A 19,510-nucleotide genomic window follows, 5' to 3' on the forward strand; every position below is an offset into this window, starting at 1 on the left:
AGGTATCAGGAAATTTTCTTCTTTACCTTTTGATTTCTTTTTCTTAAAATTAAAGACTCTTATTTACCGAATCACTGCAGAATTTGAAAAAAAAAAACTCATGCAAGGCACTGTGTTGTCTAGAATTCTCAGTACCTGTTATTACTTTCACCATTTGTTCAGTTTTATAATCATGTTTTTGTACAAATAAATTGTCTTATAAGGTCTTCATTTTCTTCATTTGGTTAGGGATGAATAGCATTATTTGACAGCTTTATGAGGAAGTAGAAACTAAGAATGATTATGACTTTATTCTCTTTATTCTCAAATCTATTTCACATTTAGAACCCAAATCATCAAATTCTGATCTAGTCCAGGGTAGTACTGACTTGATTTTAGTTGAATACATTTAGTTTTATCAATCCTTTTGAGATGGCTAGGGATTGAAAGTTTCTGCTCTGCAAAGAGTAGGTCAACTTAAAATTGTGCATAGGGAGTTATAACACATTCTGGATGGATTATTCAAATTCACCCAGTTTTCAATGAATCATTATCATATCTCTTGAACTTTATTTCTTTTCTATTTCTTACTTTGTAATTTTGTCACCACAACTTGATTATAATACTCTTGAGCAAAGAAAGAAGGTTGAACACACTTTTAAAAATGTTCAATAATTCTGAGTTTATTTACTACTCTTTCACAGCTCCAAGGAAACAAACCATTTTTTTTCACTAGTTAAATTTTGTTGCAACTTTCCTTACAGTTCAGTTTATACAAAGGATGAATTAAATTTAATCCTCACCTTCCAATTTCTTCCTTCTCTTCTTTTAGGTGTCTATTTAAAAGTCACCCATGAAAAGTGCATTTTCTACTCACATTAATTGAAATTTCCACTTCAAATATTACTTCCATGGTTATCTTTCATCTACTTTTGTTTTTATAAAATCTTATGACTCATATTAGTTATTTAAAAAATTTATGACTTGTCTGGTTTGTTTTTTAGAATAGAAGTTCCAAGAGGGCAGATATTGGAACTTTCCTCAATGTATTTTGAAGAAAACCCCCATATATGGGGAAGAATAAGTATTTATTTATTTATTTATTTATTTATTTATTTATTTATATCTAGAACTGTTCTAATAGTTTTTTTAGACATTGGCTGTATTTGTTTAGATATAAATAGCAAATGTTTCCATTCTATTTATGGGAAAAAAGTTCATTTTTCAAGTCCAGGGCAACATTCAGTTCTATGTGCTGATATTGCTGTACCTTTTGTTAAACATATATTACTGGTGTAAGTAACTGCTCTGTCAGCATACAGACATACACATAGTTTCTTTCATGCTCTAGCAAATAAGTGAATATCTAGCAAATCAGAGCATATTTAAGAATCAGAAGTCAACTTAATCTCAGGTCAAGATCTAAAACTATTATGATTTTAAGTATTATGGAAGTTAAATAGCATTTATGGAAAAGTCATTTAATTAAAGTTTTGTGTCCTAAATATTACTATAAATGATTGAGTTTGCAATTTCTGTTCTGAGCTTCTAAACTGATGCAATAAATTTTCTACCCAAAATGATTTGGGATTCTTAGGTTTCTGATACAGGACATATTTGGGTTAATTATAGTAGAGAAATACAAACAAAGAAATCCTTTGATCACAAAGGATATATGGTATAATAAAAAACATACAATGATCCACTTTCATATTATGACATATAAATCATATTAGAAATTAGGTAAATTAAAAACTAAATTTTTATAAAAACATTTTGTACTACTACATGTGTAGGTAGGCTGACCATTGTGTGGCATAGGCTAAATGAATAAAATAAAAGAAAAAAGAATAAGATAAAAACTAAAAAGAAAGAACAGAAAAAATTGAAATTTTAAGTGATTTGAGAAAAGTAGGGAAAATAGCTCTGAAGAAAAATATAAAGATGATGACTAATTTGAATTTTAAAATTTTTGTGATGAAGTATTTTTAGTAAAAGATGCTTCATATAATAATTGTCAGTCAATTGAATAAGTCACTCTAACAAATATAGCTTTGTTTCTGTCAAAATTTTCCTCATGAAGTTTAAATACTCTTTCTGGCAACATCTAAACATATTGCTCTCTTCTTGTCCTGACATGCCCTTTAAATTAACTTTACTTCTGGTTTTGAACTTTGAGTATAAATTATGTATTATTTATATTATGTTGATATACATCTTTGATTATTTTACGTTTCACAAATAATCTGTTGATTTCTCATAGGGATCTTTTTGAGAATCTAATGTCTTACCCTTAGAAAAAGACAATTTATGTTTTCTGGTCATGGATATAAGTAAGTTAAATATGATTGCAGCCACATTTTTCACTGCTCAATATTAGTATAAAACCTACATGAAATGATCAAATATTCTATTAGTTTAATATTTAGTTATAAAAATTTTAATGTTAGTTTTAAGAATTTAAATACTCAATTTCTTCCTGATTTTATGTAATCATACATTAAAGATGAGATATTGATTTTTGTCAGAATATCATGATATAAAAAATACCATATGCATGATAAGATTATATGAAAAAAACCTATGATGTTGAAAGGTGAATTTGAGATTGGTTTTGAGACATTGTCTTTTAGAACTAGTTTTTCTTATTTATGATTGCATGATTTTGACTAGCATGGATATATTTAACATAAGTTTCCTAATTTATCTTGAAGTTGGCTTTAACATTTTTACTTCCACATACTATCTCATCCCTTTCCCTGAAATTATCCATAATTGTGCAGGTGGGTCATTCAAATTTTTAAGAATATTATAAGTACACAATTTATATAAGATATTAAAACACCTGGTTTGAACTTCACTTGTAATCATTTAAAGTAAATAAATGTTGAGATATCAATTTAGGCATAGTTAATCCAAGGACCTGATAGGGTATGTGGGTACTAAGTAGAAAGGACAAAGGCAAACGGAATTTTTATCTCCTTCTTCCTGTTTCATTTGATCTTGAGCTTTTCTCTCATGGAAGTGGCTCTACCCCTAGGATTCTGGGAAGCTGGAGGACATAGTGAGCAGTGTGGATTTCAAGGATAGTGGCAGATAGCTGGCGTCAGCACACATAGGTACTGCATGGCAAGGGGTCTCTTGCCGTTCAGGTTTTTCCCTTATTGCTCCAATTCTGCATTCAAATTTCCTTGAAGACATCTCTACACATCAAACTGCAGTATATTTTATGGCATTTAAAATATTTTCAACAAGTAAACTCTTTCTATTAATCAACAGCTGCCTTTTCTTTTAATTTGTAGAGGGTCTAAAAAAAAAAAAACAGTTTCACTAATTACTTGTAATTTCACATCAATTTACTAATTTGCAGCCCAACAGGAAGTCCCCTGTCATAAACAATCCAGGAGTGGCTTCTAAGGGCCTCACCCAGCTGTCTCTTCTTGGAACACAATTACACTTAATCTATTTGTAAAATCTATCTAGTCATGTATTTACCCCTAATGCATAAATTTCAAAGGACGACTATAAAACACTTTATAGTGTCATTAACAGGTATATACTTTATCCCAAGAAGTGCTGCTTGGTAACCAAAGAGCTCAGATGGCTAGTGAGTAAAGTGCATGAAATCCACGTAGAACCACTTAAACTTAACAGCTGGAATGAAGAAAAAACACTAATAAGTATCTTTTCTGTCAATTTCTAGAGTACTGTTCAAGTAAATGTCTGACTTATCTCATCAAAAAGTATTCAATATTGGGCTGGGGATTTAGCTCAGTGGTTTCGCCGCCTGCTGCACAAGCGCAAGGACCCGAGTTCGAACCCCGGTACCAAAAAAAATTGAGCCATAAAAAGTATTCAATATAAATATCAAAAGAAAAGGCCATAAGAAATTAAATATTTGTGCCTTAAATGTCCTTTTGATTTGTATAGGATTTGGGACACTAATTGCAGTACATCTAATAAATTTTCAGAAAAAAATTAACGATGGTAATAAGAGTTTCAATTTATGATGCAACGTTACAATCAAGAATAGAAAACACAGCAAATGTCACAAGAGCAGCAAGTTATTGGTATATTTTCATCTCTCTTTACCAAATAACTATGTAATATTATAGCTAACATACACATAGATGATTACCTACTTTTTTTAATTCATTAAGTTCATTGGTACATTTTAGGTATATAATATAATTATATTCATCATTGGGAATTTTGTACATTTACATGATATATCCTGGTTCTTATTTTTCCCCTTTCCCCTAACCTCCCTTCCACCTCTGTACCCCTCCTTATTTAAAAAGACTTTCTGTTTTTTCCTTTTCTTATATCTATTCATTTCCCTTCCCCAACTCCTCTCACTTCCCCTTACTCTTTGGACTTTATCTTCCTATTTCATATAATCTATTGTACATTTTGATCCTTAGGTAAGCTTTCAGTTTCTGACACCAGATAAACTATTCTGTATTTACACATATGTGTCCTATTTATTTTACTTAAGAGTATGGCATCAATGTTCATCCATTTAGCTATAAATGTCTCTAGATTCTTATTTTTTATGTCAGAGTAGTATTTCATTTCATAAAAACACCCACATTTTCTTCATCCAGTCTCCACTTAATGGCTAATTGGGGTGTTTCCAAGTTTTAGCTATTACAAACTGTGCTGCTATGAACATGGGTGCACATATATCACTGTGGTATGATTCTTTTAATTCTTCAGGGAAGATACCCAGCACAGGAACAGCAGGGTCAAATGGGACCTCTAATTCCAGTTTTTTGAGGTATTTCCATATTGATTTCCACATGGGTTGCACCAGTCTACACTCCCACCAGCAGTGGAGAAGGGTTCCTTTCTCCCCCAAACCCCACCAGCCTTTGTTATTGGTTGATTTCATGAGAGCAGCCATTCCTTATGGGGTGAGGTAGAATCTCAGCATTGTTTTCATTTGCATCTCTTATTTTTTTTTTTTTTTTTTTTTTTTTTGTACCAGGGATTGAACTCGGGTCCTTGTGCTTGCACAGCAGGCATCAAAACCACTGAGCTAAATCCCCGGCCCTGTCATTTGCATCTCTTGAATTATCAGTGATGTTGAACATTTTTTCTTATATTTATTTTGCTGCTTTTACTTCTTTGTCTGGGAAATGTCTGTTCATTTCAGATGACCATTTTTGGATTGGGTCTTTAAATTTGGGTAGTCTGACTTTTTTAAAAGTTCTTTTTATATACTACCTAGTAGACCTTTGTCTGAGGAACAGCTGGTAAAATTTTTTTCCCACATTATGGGTTGTCTTTTCACTCTGTTCATGGTTTCTCATGCTGTGCAGAAGCTTTTTAATAAGATGAAATCACAGTTGTTTATTGTTTGTGCTAGTTCATGTGTGACTGAGTTTTGTGCATGAAATCTTTCCCTACGCCAATATATTCAAGAGTTCTACCTAACCTCTCTCCCAGCTAGTTTAGTGTTTCTGTTTTAATATTTAAATCTTTGATCCATTTTGATTTTAGTTTAGTGCATGGTGATAGATATAGGTCTACTTTTAATCTTTGGCAAGTTGAAACCCAATTCTTCCAGCACCATTTATTCAAGAGGCTATCTTTCCTCCAGTGAGGGTGGCTGGCTCCTTTGTCAAAGATGAAGTGTCTGAATGTGTCTAGAGTTATTTCTGCATCTTCTAATTGGTTACACTGATCCTCGGATCTGTTTCTTTGCCAGTACCATGCTCTTTTTATCACAGAAGCTTTGTGGTATATTTTCAAGTTGGGAATTGTAATACCCACTACTTTGTCTTGTTGCCTAGAATTGCTTTTGCTATTCTAGGTATCTTCTGGTTCCAAAAGAATTTTTGGAACTTTTTTCTCTGGTTCTATGAAGTATGCTACTGGAATTTCAATTGGGATTGCATTGAATCTACACAGCCATTTTGGAAGTATGGCCATTTTCACTACATTGGTTCTTCTTACCCATGAGCAAGGGATGTCTTTCCATTTTCTGATATCCTCTTCAATCTCTTTTTTCAGAATACTGTAGATTTCAGAGGCAAGATCTTTTATTTCTTTTGTTAGATTGATTAAAACCTTCATAATGTAACATTAAATTTAAAAAATTTTGTCACTGAAAAAATTAAACATGTTAAAAATATGCAGTTCATTAAATTACAACCATTCAGTGTTACAACTCCCTAGAAAATTTTAAAACTGATACAACCATGTTCAAAAAAGGTTTTCACAGTACTGATGTGTGACAAAATATCTACAATTTATGTAAAATGGGATATTTTTAAACATTAAAAAATTAACTTCTAGCAGAAACCATAGAGTCTTATGGTAAAGGGGAGGAGAGCAGTTTATGTCCACTCCATCTCCCACATTTGAAAAATAATCAATATTTCTAGGCAATAGAAAGGCTTTATGAGACTTAGTCTTTGAACTAATAGTGCAAATTTCCCCAGAGGACCTGTTCAATTCCATTTCCAATCCTACTGGGAGGATTAGTATAGCCTTAACCTCTGATAGACAGTTACACCTTTCATGATGTGGATATAAAATCAGTTAGAGCCAAAATATACTGTGAATTCATGTACTAAAGAAATATATATATATATATATGTGTGTGTGTGTGTGTGTGTGTGTGTATTGTGTTTAATTCTGTCCTACAACACGTCTGTTAAGCACATTATAGTATGTATACTCTCTCTTCTCATATCTTACACACTCAGAGGCTGGCAAATTCTTCACTCTGGGAGAATGACCCCCATGTAAAGAAACACAACCTTTAGTAAAGGCAGCATGTTTCAGAGCTTTGGTTACAGGAAACTACAGACCTAAGTATCTCTTCATACCAACATGTGACCACCAGCTCTACCAAGACCTTCAAATGCAGTTTGAAAGCCAGGGGTCATAAAGGCAATTCTTTTAATAATTGTGCTTCAGTCGATGAAAGCAAAGAAGAATTCAAAGAAGGTGATATGCATTAGAATATTATGTGAGATGTCTCACAAATTGCTGAAAGACTAAAATCACAGATTTCCCTTTTTATCTCAAATGTGTCATAGTTAAGCTGGAATGTAATTTGAATGTAGTAGGAGAATATTATCAAATGGCAGCTTGTGCTGGCTTAGTTTAAGGCAATGAGCACATTGTCCAGAATTCTGTTTTTTTCTGTCTTTATTCAAAAATAAATGCAATTCTTGTTTTGTTCCAGATTCTGGTATAAATGGAAAGGAAGATCCAGTTTCTCTTGACTCACAATGTTGATGTTGGACACAAAAATATAAATAATAATATTGATTATAAAAACATAGTTATGTTTACTTAACATATTAAAAGAATGTCTTTCAGTGACATGAAGAGTTTCATGATACCTTCTTAATCCCCACAACTAATTAGTGAAACGGGCACAGGAAGGAGAAAAGTGCAGATTAAAATTAATATTACTGTCAGATTTCAATGATGCATGAATTTTAACTTTTTGACTAAATTTCAGTTAATATTTAATAATAATGAGTTGAAATTAATTTCCTTTGATTGAATATAGTGCAGTTGATTAACCTATATATGGGGATACGACCAAAACCTAGGAATTATAGTGGAAATGCTTGCTTTATTTGAATAAAAATTATTAATTTTCAGAACAGGTAGGTGATACAGTTTGGTGGTAGATAAAAATAGTAGTAGAAATAGAATGTTGTACATTTTTCTGAAATATTAAGAAAGTAAATTTAGAAAAATTTTGTGATAGACTACAGGAAACTGAAGGAAGACTTCATAGTGGACATCAAATGGAGGTGATGACCATGGACCACAAAGAATAAAATAAAATACAGAGAAAAAATATCAAAACAGCAAGAATGATTATCTAAATTTTGAAGGTATTGAGAACAAGTACATAGCTGCACAGCAAAAATAATTGTTGAATAAATAATAGACTAGTTTGCCTTTAAGAGAATTAAACTTATGAATCTTGCCTTTGAAGATGAAATGAGGGGAAAGGATTACTCAGATGTACATGAATGATGACAGCACACAAGTAGGGCATGTTTGTTACTTAGTGTTACCACTATTTAACTGACTTTCTTATTCCAACCTATGAAAAATGAAAGGGGCATATCAACACAACTCTCTTCTCAGTGTATGAAGTGGCATGATCTTTGTAAGTCGGCTTTATGGTAGGAGGTGACCAAATTCAAATACTTGAATGGTCCTATGTTAGAAGTTGTTACTGAATTATTGACACAAAGCCCAAGAGCTGTACAAGGTGCCCTTTACTGCTGCATCCTTGTCATTTAGTCTTGTTGAGAAAGTGACATAATTCTCTCTAAGCTTTGGACATGCCCTAGAATTGCTTATTTTCCAAGTAGATTATTCATACTCTAATGGATTTCAGGGGCTTTGGAATTCAATGAACTTCTTCAAGATTTATGGTGTCTCACTTTCTGTTTCTTGTAAGCAACAATCTTGACAGAAACAAAAAGCAAGAAGAATGAAACTAACAGTGGGTTAAAAACCCTACAGGAAACTGTACTGTTCACAAACAAAGTAATCTAATGCAAAAAGAGAACATCACTGAAGGTTGATCCCACTCAGCTGAAAAATATTTTTGTTATTATTTTGTTTCCATTAATATGTTAGCAAGAGGTCTCAATATCCAACCTTTTCAGATCAACTTCTTGGTCTTGAAATAGGATATATATATATATATATATATATATATATTTGCACACATATGTACTACACTTGATCTTAGCCAAAAGGCCGCGAAGCAATTTTTTTCACACATATGTAAACACATACATATCACACTGAATAAGAACTACATCATCAAGAGTATTATTTGTCTTAGAATATAGATATAAAATATTCACAATGAATACAACAATCTGAACTATTTTCATTTTTTATACCTCTGTCTAGACCATTGTTCTTTTACTTCTTTGGGACAAATGTAGGTTCCTTCTTATTTTAGTTCTTTATGCTAATCTTCAGAAAAGTTTATTTTTAAAAGTGAGGTTACCAAGTAATTTCAATATCAAAAATAAAATCTTTGTTAGTTGAAAAATTACAACAATACTCCAATTAATATTTATCAGCATAACTCATATTAGACCATTGTCCTGTCACTTGCACATTAGATTCAATCATTTCTTCCCAACATTAAAAAAGTGATAATATTCAGTACAATGGCAAGTTATCTTCAAATTTCATTTAAAATATTTTTCTTCTTGTTAACCTCCTCACTGACAATCTAGGAACCTTCTTTGAGACATGTAATGAATATACGATGAAATGCATCAATTGAAAATGTTTTGAGACTTGTATCTTGCCAGAATCCAACATCTGCCTGCTGATGAAAATTAAACTGTAGTTTGGAAATGTTTGGGTGTCCCTTTTAGATCTTGCTTTCTTTATAGATAATAGTATTTTAAGCCTTATTTATGGGATGGAAGCCCATACTTATTCATCTATTCCTACCACAATAATAATAATATAATTTGTCAGGTAATTCAATTAGAAAGGAAAACGTCTCCCAACTTTTGATATTAAGAAATGAGTTGGACTTTTGTGTATATATATCAAATTAAACTAGCCAAATAAATAATTGTCTTAGTTACTTTCTTCATCTCTGGGACAAAATACTCGTTACCCATAGGTATCCTCCTTTCCAAAGGAAGAAAGGTTTATTTAGTTCATAGTTTGTAGAGGTTTCAGTCCATAGTGGGCTGGCTCCAAGGCAGAGTGATATGGCAGAGGGACATTGACAGGGAGAAACAGTCCATGGTAAAGCAGGCAAGAGGCAGCAAAACAGTAAGCTGCCTGCCTTTCTCTTTTATCCCATCCAGTCTATCAGCCTTTTGGGTGGTGCCAGACACACCCAGGGTGGGGCTTCTGTCTTCAGTAAATCCATCTATCCAAACCTAGAACTATGCCACCAATCAGAAGGCTAATATAGTACCATAAGCCTTTAATCCCAGTATAGTACACCCTAGATCCAGTGAGGTTTTAGTGGAACATCTAGATACAAGCCATAGCACACATTTTAAATAGAACGTAGGTTACGTAACAAAAGAGAAGCCATCTTCCTTTTCAAAGACCTGACTTTGGCCATCCTCTGCTTATCTTTCACCATAGGCAGGGAATCCAGGGAAAGGCAGAGATGTGGTTAATCAGTGTCTATGTTCACTTATGTAAATTAGGTTCTGATGAACAAAGTTGGGAATTCCCTGCTGAATAGCCCACTGACCCCCAACAAGTATTGGAGAACAGGTAGCCTCTTTCAAAAACACGTATTGGAGAACATGTATTGGAGAACAGGTAGCTTCTTCCAAAAATAATGCTGGTAAAACTAGATCTCCATGTGCAGAGAACTGAAAATCCTCAAAAAATTTAAGGCGATTTAAGAAATTCTAATACATGTTAATATTAGAAATTTCATAGGATGCTCAGAAGACTTCACTTTCATGGAGAGTTCCTAATATAGCACATTTAAACTGAAGTCACAGTCTCAGTAAGAAATAAAGAAAGAAATGGAATGGAATTCAACCTACTAGTTGATTTTTTTATACTGACAGGATGTGTGAAAACTTGGGCTGAAGTTCTGATTGTTCCTATATTCCTTCTACCGCTAAGTTTTATGCTATCAGAATAGTAAAGAAATAAAAGAAAGAAAGAAATCATTAGTATTTCCCAGTAATGTCACATGTTGGCTTTGTCACTGTTTCAAACTAAAATTTCTTTATCTTATTAATGTTTCAGATCACTAATTTGTTATACCTGCCAGCCTCTTTGAGTATCCAAAAAAGAAATGTCTCAGGCACCAACAGCCTGTTTATTGAACTTACCTTTCACGCTTTTGGTGACAATTTCAAGTCCACTTGAAAGACTTGAGTTACAAAATATTGCTTTTTAGTGTTTTCTTTATTATTGAGTTCTCCTCTGTAAATAATTTTCTGTGTTGAAAACAAACCTGCTGTTTGCCGAATAGGATTTGGCTTTTATTTTTTTCTTTGAAAAGCGGTCTTTAGTTTGAAAACTCTGGATCTCTACCTTTGACTTTCTCTTCACATACCCTACTTTGCTTATGGAAATGAAGCAACCTGCAATTTCATCATTCTTACTGTCTTTCTCTTCTCAATTTAGAAAAAATTAATGCAGGAAATTATAAATTCACTGTCCTCTGCCAGTGAAGCTGCTGAAGGGAGCTCTACCCCGAGAGAGGGAGCTGGCACAGTGGGCTTGAGTGCCTGCTAGGGACCCCAGTTCACCCTGCAGCATGTGCCTGACTACCGCCAGAACCTGCACATCCAGGCAGCAATGCCACACCAACCAATGCAGCTGGCAAGCAGCGTGGCAAAGCCTCAGCAGATGCAATGGCAACAAGGAGAAATCTGGGAAGAAGGAAGAGAAGTAATGAGGAGGACAGGCCTAGAGCCGCAGAGCAGCCTCTCATCCCAACCAGCTTCTGCTTACCTGTACCCAGGCCTCAGAATTCCAGGGCTCACCCTGGGAATCTGGCAGGGGCCAAAGCCATGCTCCCCTTGAGAAACAGAAAGGAGTACCCAGGTAACAGCTCCCTCTCTGCCCCCAGGGGGTTGAATATAGAAAGGAAGTTCTGCTGGGAGCCCCCATCCAAACAATTGCTATACCCAAGGGGTGGTAGGGTTAGTGTAGACACCAAGAACCAGTGTCCCACCCCCCCATTAGTTAGTTACGGCTGAATTTCTTTATCTTCCAAATCCATCAGACCCATCCATCCATCCCCTGACTTCCTGCTTTCCCATCCCACCCCACTTCTTCAAAGTTCCCTTCTTGAGTAAGGAGGTTGAGATATTGAGGTCCCAGGTGACCTAAAAAGGCTCATAGTTCTGAAGAGTTGGAAGGGCGTCATGACCTCCTGGCCACCCCTTTATTACTGAGTCTTCCCCGGAAGCATGCTTTGGGGCCAATCCTTTTACCTCCTTCTACAGCCTATGGCCAGTGCTCAAGTTCAGGAGACATGGTCACTGTCCATCCATGGTACTGATGCTCTCTGGATTTGGGGAGGGCATTTTGCTACCAACCCTCTTCCCAACACCCTGGGGACCAGCCTTTTGTTTTGTTTTTCACTGTTTGATGTTCCCACTGGGGGGGGTGCTAAATACTGATTGTGTCTTACACTTTATGCATAATAATTCTAATGGATAGGATTAATGAATGCCTGGTATGTATTGAACATTATGTTTTACTAACACACTCACTTGCACTCCTAATAACTTTATAAGAAAGCATTATTGGGAGATTTATGGAGGAGGATCACAAATTCAATCTCAACTTTAACTTAACAATCAAGGGAGATACTGTGTCTAAATTTAAAAAATAATTTAAGGGAGCAAGGGTGTAGATCCGTGTGAAGGCCCAAGGTTAAATCCGAAGTGCCACAAAGACAAATAAAATAAAGCAGGAAGGAAGCAAGGATGGAAGGAAGACAGGAAGAGAGAAAGGGAGGGAAGAAGGAAGAAAGAAAGGAAGGAGTAAAGGAAATATGAAGGAAAATATAGCATTATTTTAATATTTTATATAAAAATCAAATGTTAATTCATTAGTATACTGGATCTGTTACTAAATGACAGAAAAATTAAGCATATTCTCAGGAACTCAAAATCCAGGCTCTTTACTACTATGGTGAACTTTAATGTTTCCAAGAGTCAAGTGGTCCTCTTTGGTCATTTATGAATTTTTACAAGGTTTGATCCATGTAGTGAAGAAATTATTTTCGTAGTAATTAAGAAGTCGTCACATATTTAAACTTTGGGTTCTCTTTGGAGCTCAAAGGGCCCAGAATAGAATGTGATCTAGTATTTTGAATTTGGATAGAAAATGCATGTCGAGAAGATAAAAATGACTTAGATAGCATCTGTGGTTAGTGAGTGATATACTGGGATTATAGGTTAGAACTCCTGGATTGCAGTAGAATGCCTATGAAGAGTAATGTAATTTCTGAAAATAAAAGTGTGCCATGTTGGAACTACACAGTGGTTTAACTAGACTAAGAAATAAATTTTTGTGGAATTTAAAAATGAATTAAAATATGATTTGAATATAAGAAGGCAAAATGCTAGATGTTTCCCTAATATAAGACATACATCAAAAATAGAAAGAATGGTAATATATTCTTGACAAATTTGACTAAGTTTTGAGAAGAGTTTCAACTACTCAAGAGTTGGTACACAGTGGGTAGATTTCACTTTTGAAATGTTTCCTTTTAAATTCATTTAGCTTAGTGGTGCTGCCACCTGCCTCCCAAGCACAAGGTCCTGAGTTCGATCCACGGTACCAAAATCAAACAAAAATCCCAGGTACTAAATTAATCCCATTCTACTTTCAGTTACTGTTAAATTCTTAATAAACACAGTAGTGGAATCTAAAGAGTAATGGAGGAATGTATTGCATCTGTCCCACATCCTCAGCTTCTCATAGCAAATATTATTAGTATAATTTCCTTTTCCAATGAGAAATTTGAGTTGTTAATTTCCTAATTATCAATTCAAAAGTTTTTCAAACCTACAAAGGAAGAAAAGATTATAATCAAGTTTCCAAAGGACAAAGAACAAGCAGAGATTATAAATACCTTTGCTATTGTTTATGAAACTTCTAGCTTGGTTATGAATTATACTGAAAACTACAGGCTGACTTGTAAAAGGATGATGATTTTTTTGATAATAATTTGGAAATATGTATCAAATTTTAAAACAAGTAAATTTCAAGCTGAGATATATTTTTTAAAATGTATGCAGTAGAAATCCTCATGGGTCTGATCAAAGATACTCATGAAAGATGTTTAATAATAATGTTTAGGTTGCTATATAATATTTTTAAATAAAATTTAATCAAGAGAAATGTGAAATAAAATATAGTATAGTGATATTATAAAATATTCTAAGCCTTTAAAATAAGACAAAACTATGCAAACATAGAAGATTATGCTAACATGGAGATATCTCTAGCACGTCTATTTTAAATAAAAAAGAAAAGTATAATTCAGAGAATATGAAAAAAATTAGGTTTTTAATACATGTAGATGAATCATATAGAGACTCATAAATATATATAGACATATATAGGTACAGACAAAATTATTTGCAAATAAATTTATAAGAGAAATAAAAGAATTGGAAAAATAATCTTCATTTTTTAACCTGCTAGTATTCGTACATTGTTGGTCTAAGTAAAATAATTATACTGATTTATTAACAACTTTTATATTTCAATTAAGAATACTACTTTTAAGAAATCTTAAAACTTGCCACTTGCTTTTGAAAAAATATTTCATAATTTATTGACAAAGGAAGTTATACTGGAAGTTGTGAAAAATAAAACATTATTAAAAATAGCCATACAGTTAGTACACATTTTTTCTTGCCCTGAAATTCTAGGGATGTATAATTTTCCTTAGATAATCAAATTGAACAGCACTGTTTAAGAAATTATTTCAACAATATTTCTTCCAGAAAATAACCCCTCTTAAGTCTTTCCTTCTGGAAATTTATTTTCAGCAGTTATTGTATTGCCTGCATTTCTGCTTCATTGGCTATAGACATGCATTTGTTCTTCCTATTATCTATGAAGTAAAGTTGTGGACTTTGAGCTTTTTTCAATTCTTCTACAAGATATTTAAATCTCAGTGATTGAGTGATTTGACTATCTACTTCAAAATGAAGGTTGCTAATCATAAAGATAAATCTATTACAGGTGGATGGAGGTCTCCAGTGATTTATTAGGGCTTTGCAATAGCATGGAATAGCTATGGATGAATAGGCATTTCTATTGTAAATATCTAATTCTGGGCTTTCTTTTAATGATAAAAGCCATCTATGAGGCTGAAGTTGTCACTACTTTGAAGTTAGTTTGTAATGATTTAATCAACATTATATGTTAGCTATATGAATTAAGATAAATTTGTGGTGTTCCTTCTTATCATGGTTTTCAATGACACCAAAATCTCATTTCTAAATAATTTAAACAATATACAACATGAGGCATGCCTAGAATTTCTAAATACTCCAGAGTTTTATCATATCACACAAAAAGTGATGTATGTTTTTAAAAAATGACATAATGTAGGTCCATTCAATTTATGAAACTGACAAGGCAAAAAGCCCATTTGGTTTAGAAATCATTTTCCATCAATCTAACTTCACCTGAGAATGTTTTATTTTAAAGATCTCTAAAATCAGTTTCCAGGACCACTAATGGTCCTGCATGACTTAAGTTTGATATTTGAATCAAATGGTGGGTAGCCAATAATCATTTCTAAAATGTGGATTGGTTTTGATTACATTTAATGTACGATAAAAGAATATTAAGAATTTTCAGATGTAGTTTTTTTTCACAAACATGAATGTAAATTTAGATTTGAAAAATGAACATAGTTTCTGGTATTTAAGTGAAATTCAACACACAAATATGTTTGCAGAATTATGTACTGACTAAGGGCTACAATTTACAAAACCATATTGGCAAAGTATTGTCACTACTTTCAGTCATGACCAATCACTTCAAACATAAACCTATTCTTATTGAGGCAAAAATGTAAAGGAGATTACATTCATGTTAGGAAGTTTATAGCTTTACCTCATTTATTCCTTTCAGTGACTGAGTGTGGTAATGGACTGAGCAAAATCTCCTTTCCCATTCATGAAAACATGAGATCTTACGATTTCTGTATCTGATTTTTATCACGTATTTAAATAGTTTCATTTCATCTTGTTTTCCAGTAGTCACTACAATAATCACCTAGGGCTGTGATCACAAATCCATAAACTGGGTGCTTAAAACATTAGATGTTTATTCTTTCACAGTCTAGTAGCTCAGATACTAAAATCAGTGTGTTTGAAGACTCTAAGAGGATGAAGATTCTGTTTTGTATGTGTGGAGAACTAGTAGTCATTTTGATAATCAACTGTCTGCATGACAGGAGTGAAAAATTTAAAAATCGAAAAATTAGTTTTGATTACAGAGATGTGGTTCCTACCGTACAGTAACAAATGCGGGCCTAGTTTCATTTTTTTCTACCTTTGAAAGTTCAACTGAATTTGTCCCCATTGCTGTGTCATAACCTTGTTCCTTCCTGTGAGATAAGTATGCTCTCTTTATCTTTTTAATGCAATTACTGATATAAATAATTACGTTTTTGAGCTCTCACTCAATACATTTTGAGCACTTTTATATTAACTCATTTAATGAAAAAGGCAAAAAAAGTAACATTAATTTTTTATCTTGTATTAAGAAGAAATATTAATAACATTGGTCATTGTCACATAGCTAGTAAGAAAGGGGGCCAAGATTCCATCCGGAGCACTGACTCGAGGGCAAATCTCTTCACTAGCAGGTGATCCTGGGTGAAAGAGGAGATTGAATCAGTGTCCATTTCTACTTCTCAACTGCTGTAGGGCCTGCCTCTTAATATGAATCGCATTTTCCTGCCTTAAAAAGTTCAAATGTATGACTAGGTGATTTAGGTTTTCAGTGTGGCGTTTCCCTTAAATTCCTGTTTGTTTATATCCCTGAAGAGACTTGCGCAGTATGTGTTCTCTTGAAGCCCTTTTTGCTACATTTCTCCTGGTCTCTACAACCTTATGAACACCCCCACCCAACGCAGTGCAGGTTTGGCCCTCTGTAGGTCTTTATGGGGACCTGCTACTTCCCCAGCCCCAACTTTCTGATCATCACCTCGCCCTGTTCATACCCCTGATTTCTCTCTATTAGGAATCCTCCGGCAGCCACATTGCTGTAGGTGCCTAAAGTCAGGATATTGTTTTCATTTACGTAAACTGGGTACTTGTGGATAATTTGGGAGTGATATATAATTATTCTGTGCTTGTGGGCAAGTTAATAAGTACCTTGGCTTTCTGAGAAGAAGGAATGTTTACTGCCTTTACGTCGATGCCTTCAATGGCTTACTCAGTGGTAGACACACAGGAGTTGAAATGAATTTAGGTAATGAATGGATCCATACAAATTAGTCAATGAAGCACCTTGCATGACTTTTCTCCTTGCACATTGCATTAAATTAATCTAGATACAAGAAACATGCAATTGTCACATTCTATGTGTTAAATATAAGATGTGATATACTGTCCAGTCAGACTATTTGGCTTAAATCCACCATGTACAATAGTGTGATTTTTGAAAATCACTTGACCTGCCTATGCTTCAGTTAATTTGTATATTCTCACAACAATTGTGTAGTCCTGACAAAGTACTTTTTCTGTGATAAGTATTACATACATTTTAACAAATAATATAGAAATAAGAGCTCTAAATTTAACCATTTTTCTATAGGACGAGTTTGAACATTTGACTTAAAGTCAGGAAATACTAACTTAAAAACAGTCCCTTCTAAAATAGTTGCTAACCTTACTGACATGCATGGTAAATATTATTATTTTCATTATTAATTATTGATTTCCATATATTGTGCAAGAATTCAAATTCTTGCTACAAGTCTGGTAAATCCATCTGTCACAACCTGAGTTTTAAGTCTCCTGGCTTTTCTTGATTTTTTTTTTTTTTTTATTTTGACTTGGAGATTTTTCATCTAAAGAAAAATGTTGGAGAAGCCACAGAGAGAGCACAGGACACTTTTGAGAATTACCCGAAAGAACAAGCGCCTTGAAGATGCCATTCAAATGTGACACCAGTTAGGGAGGGCATCCTGCAATAACAACTACACACAGTATCTATTGACTTCAGTTTTCTGGCTCCGTTTCCCTGTAGAGCAGACTCAAGCACAAAGCTCCCACTATCTTCAAAAGGAAGCTTTGTACTTGGATAGGCTCAGCAGGAAGAAGATGAGACGCTGACCCCAGCTCCTGTTCTTTTCCCACTTGCATTTGCCCAGGAGATACTGCGCTGAGTTATGAGAATACTATACAATTTTTAATATGCTCATGTGCAGTCTGCTTTAAAAATATCAGTTGTGATATTAATTTTAGACTTCTTTGCATGGAACCGTATTGAGCCACCCTGAAACTGTGTTTTATACTTAGTTACTGTGATACAAGTTGATAGTAAACTAAGTTACATATCTCTCCATAAACTTTGGAAGCTATTACAGTCACTTTTAAACTGTTTGAAGTAGTGACTTGCGCTCTCCTAAAATATTCACAAATCCATATAATATTTTGATTTGACTTTGGAGTATATTAAATACAGAGTTTGCATATTTTGACTCTCCTTACTCAATTCTTCTTTAGTTTCAGCACCACAAGGGAGAAAATTATCACACCTACTAGGTAAATCCTTGACCTAAGGTTAGAGTTAAGTTCACTTCTGTACCTTTAAATATTGTAATCAAGATCCATCAAAGTCTCTAAGTGATCATGGGAAATTATCTTTTTCCAAAGCTTTCTTTGGGGTGTGTATATTAAAAATAATCTTTTCGGGGGCCGAGGATTTAGCTCAGTGGTGCCACCACCTGCCTCGCAAGCAGAAAGACCCGAGTTCGATCCCCCGGTGCCAAAAAAAACACAAAAAACCTTTTCTCCATTCTTATATTCTAGAATGATTAAATATTATCAGATGTTAGATTGCAAAACAGCAAAACAAGATGCAATAAATTGTAAAATTTTCAATGGATTATGCACAGTTAATTAAATCTAAATGGATTAAGAAATTCTGGACACATTCTGTAAGCCAATAGAGTTTCCGTCTGCCATAGTAACACATTGTGAGAAGGACAAATTTTCTTTTTCTATTAGCATGCTCTCATCTCTGATGTACTTCAAACATGCTCCCATTCTTTGTGTGGTTTTGGTATAGGAAGGAGTTAATGATAACCTATTTGAAAACCACTGAACTGTATTTTGGAGAAAATTTAATCTAAGTTGCTCTAAGCAATGGCTTTGTCACTGAGGATATATTAAATAACACCTCAAGGTCTCTCTTTCTTATAGTTCTATGAATTACTAAAGACTACCCTGTATTTTTCAAGCCTCACTGAAATATATACTCTTTGCCCAGGGTAGTTATTAAAGGCAATTCCATTTTTGCAAGAAGGAAAGAAGGAAAGAAAATTAGATACAGACACAGACACTCACAAGAAAGTTTTGAAGTTTAAACCTTTTTCTTGGATTTTTATGTAGTAGAATATATATGAATTGTATTTCCCAGGGGTAAGAAAATACATACATCTTTGCAGAAAGTCAACTGGAGTAATTAGTGTAACTTTATGCAAGAAATTCAAACATAGTTGGATATTTCTAGATTTTAATGTGAATACACACACAACATGAACACAAACATTGCTTCTTTCTGCTCTATGTCAAAGGAAACAGGCACACTGCATTAAAAAATAACCACCTATCTTCTAAGAAATAAACTCTCAGAAGTTCAGTAGAGCTTTGAAATAATGAAATCATGACTTGAAAATATACTACTAGGAACATTCTGAATAAAAATTACTCATACAGTAATAAAATGCTTTTAGCATTTGAAAAATACTTATTTTCTTCATTCATTTTTCATGATACTCTTTGTGTTAAATATGTCATAATTTAAA

The 19,510-nt window shown here is 33.6% G+C and overlaps 1 pseudogene; it reads right to left on the reverse strand.

The window, feature by feature from the left end:
- Positions 1–8,643: 8,643 nt before the first annotated feature.
- LOC147829556 (U2 spliceosomal RNA) lies at positions 8,644–8,742 on the reverse strand (annotated as a pseudogene).
- Positions 8,743–19,510: the final 10,768 nt, after the last annotated feature.

The sequence above is a fragment of the Heterocephalus glaber genome, unplaced genomic scaffold, assembly GCF_053883595.1.
Source record: "Heterocephalus glaber isolate CG9 unplaced genomic scaffold, H.glaber_assembly_v1.0 deba00000594, whole genome shotgun sequence".
Lineage (NCBI taxonomy): Eukaryota > Metazoa > Chordata > Mammalia > Rodentia > Bathyergidae > Heterocephalus > Heterocephalus glaber.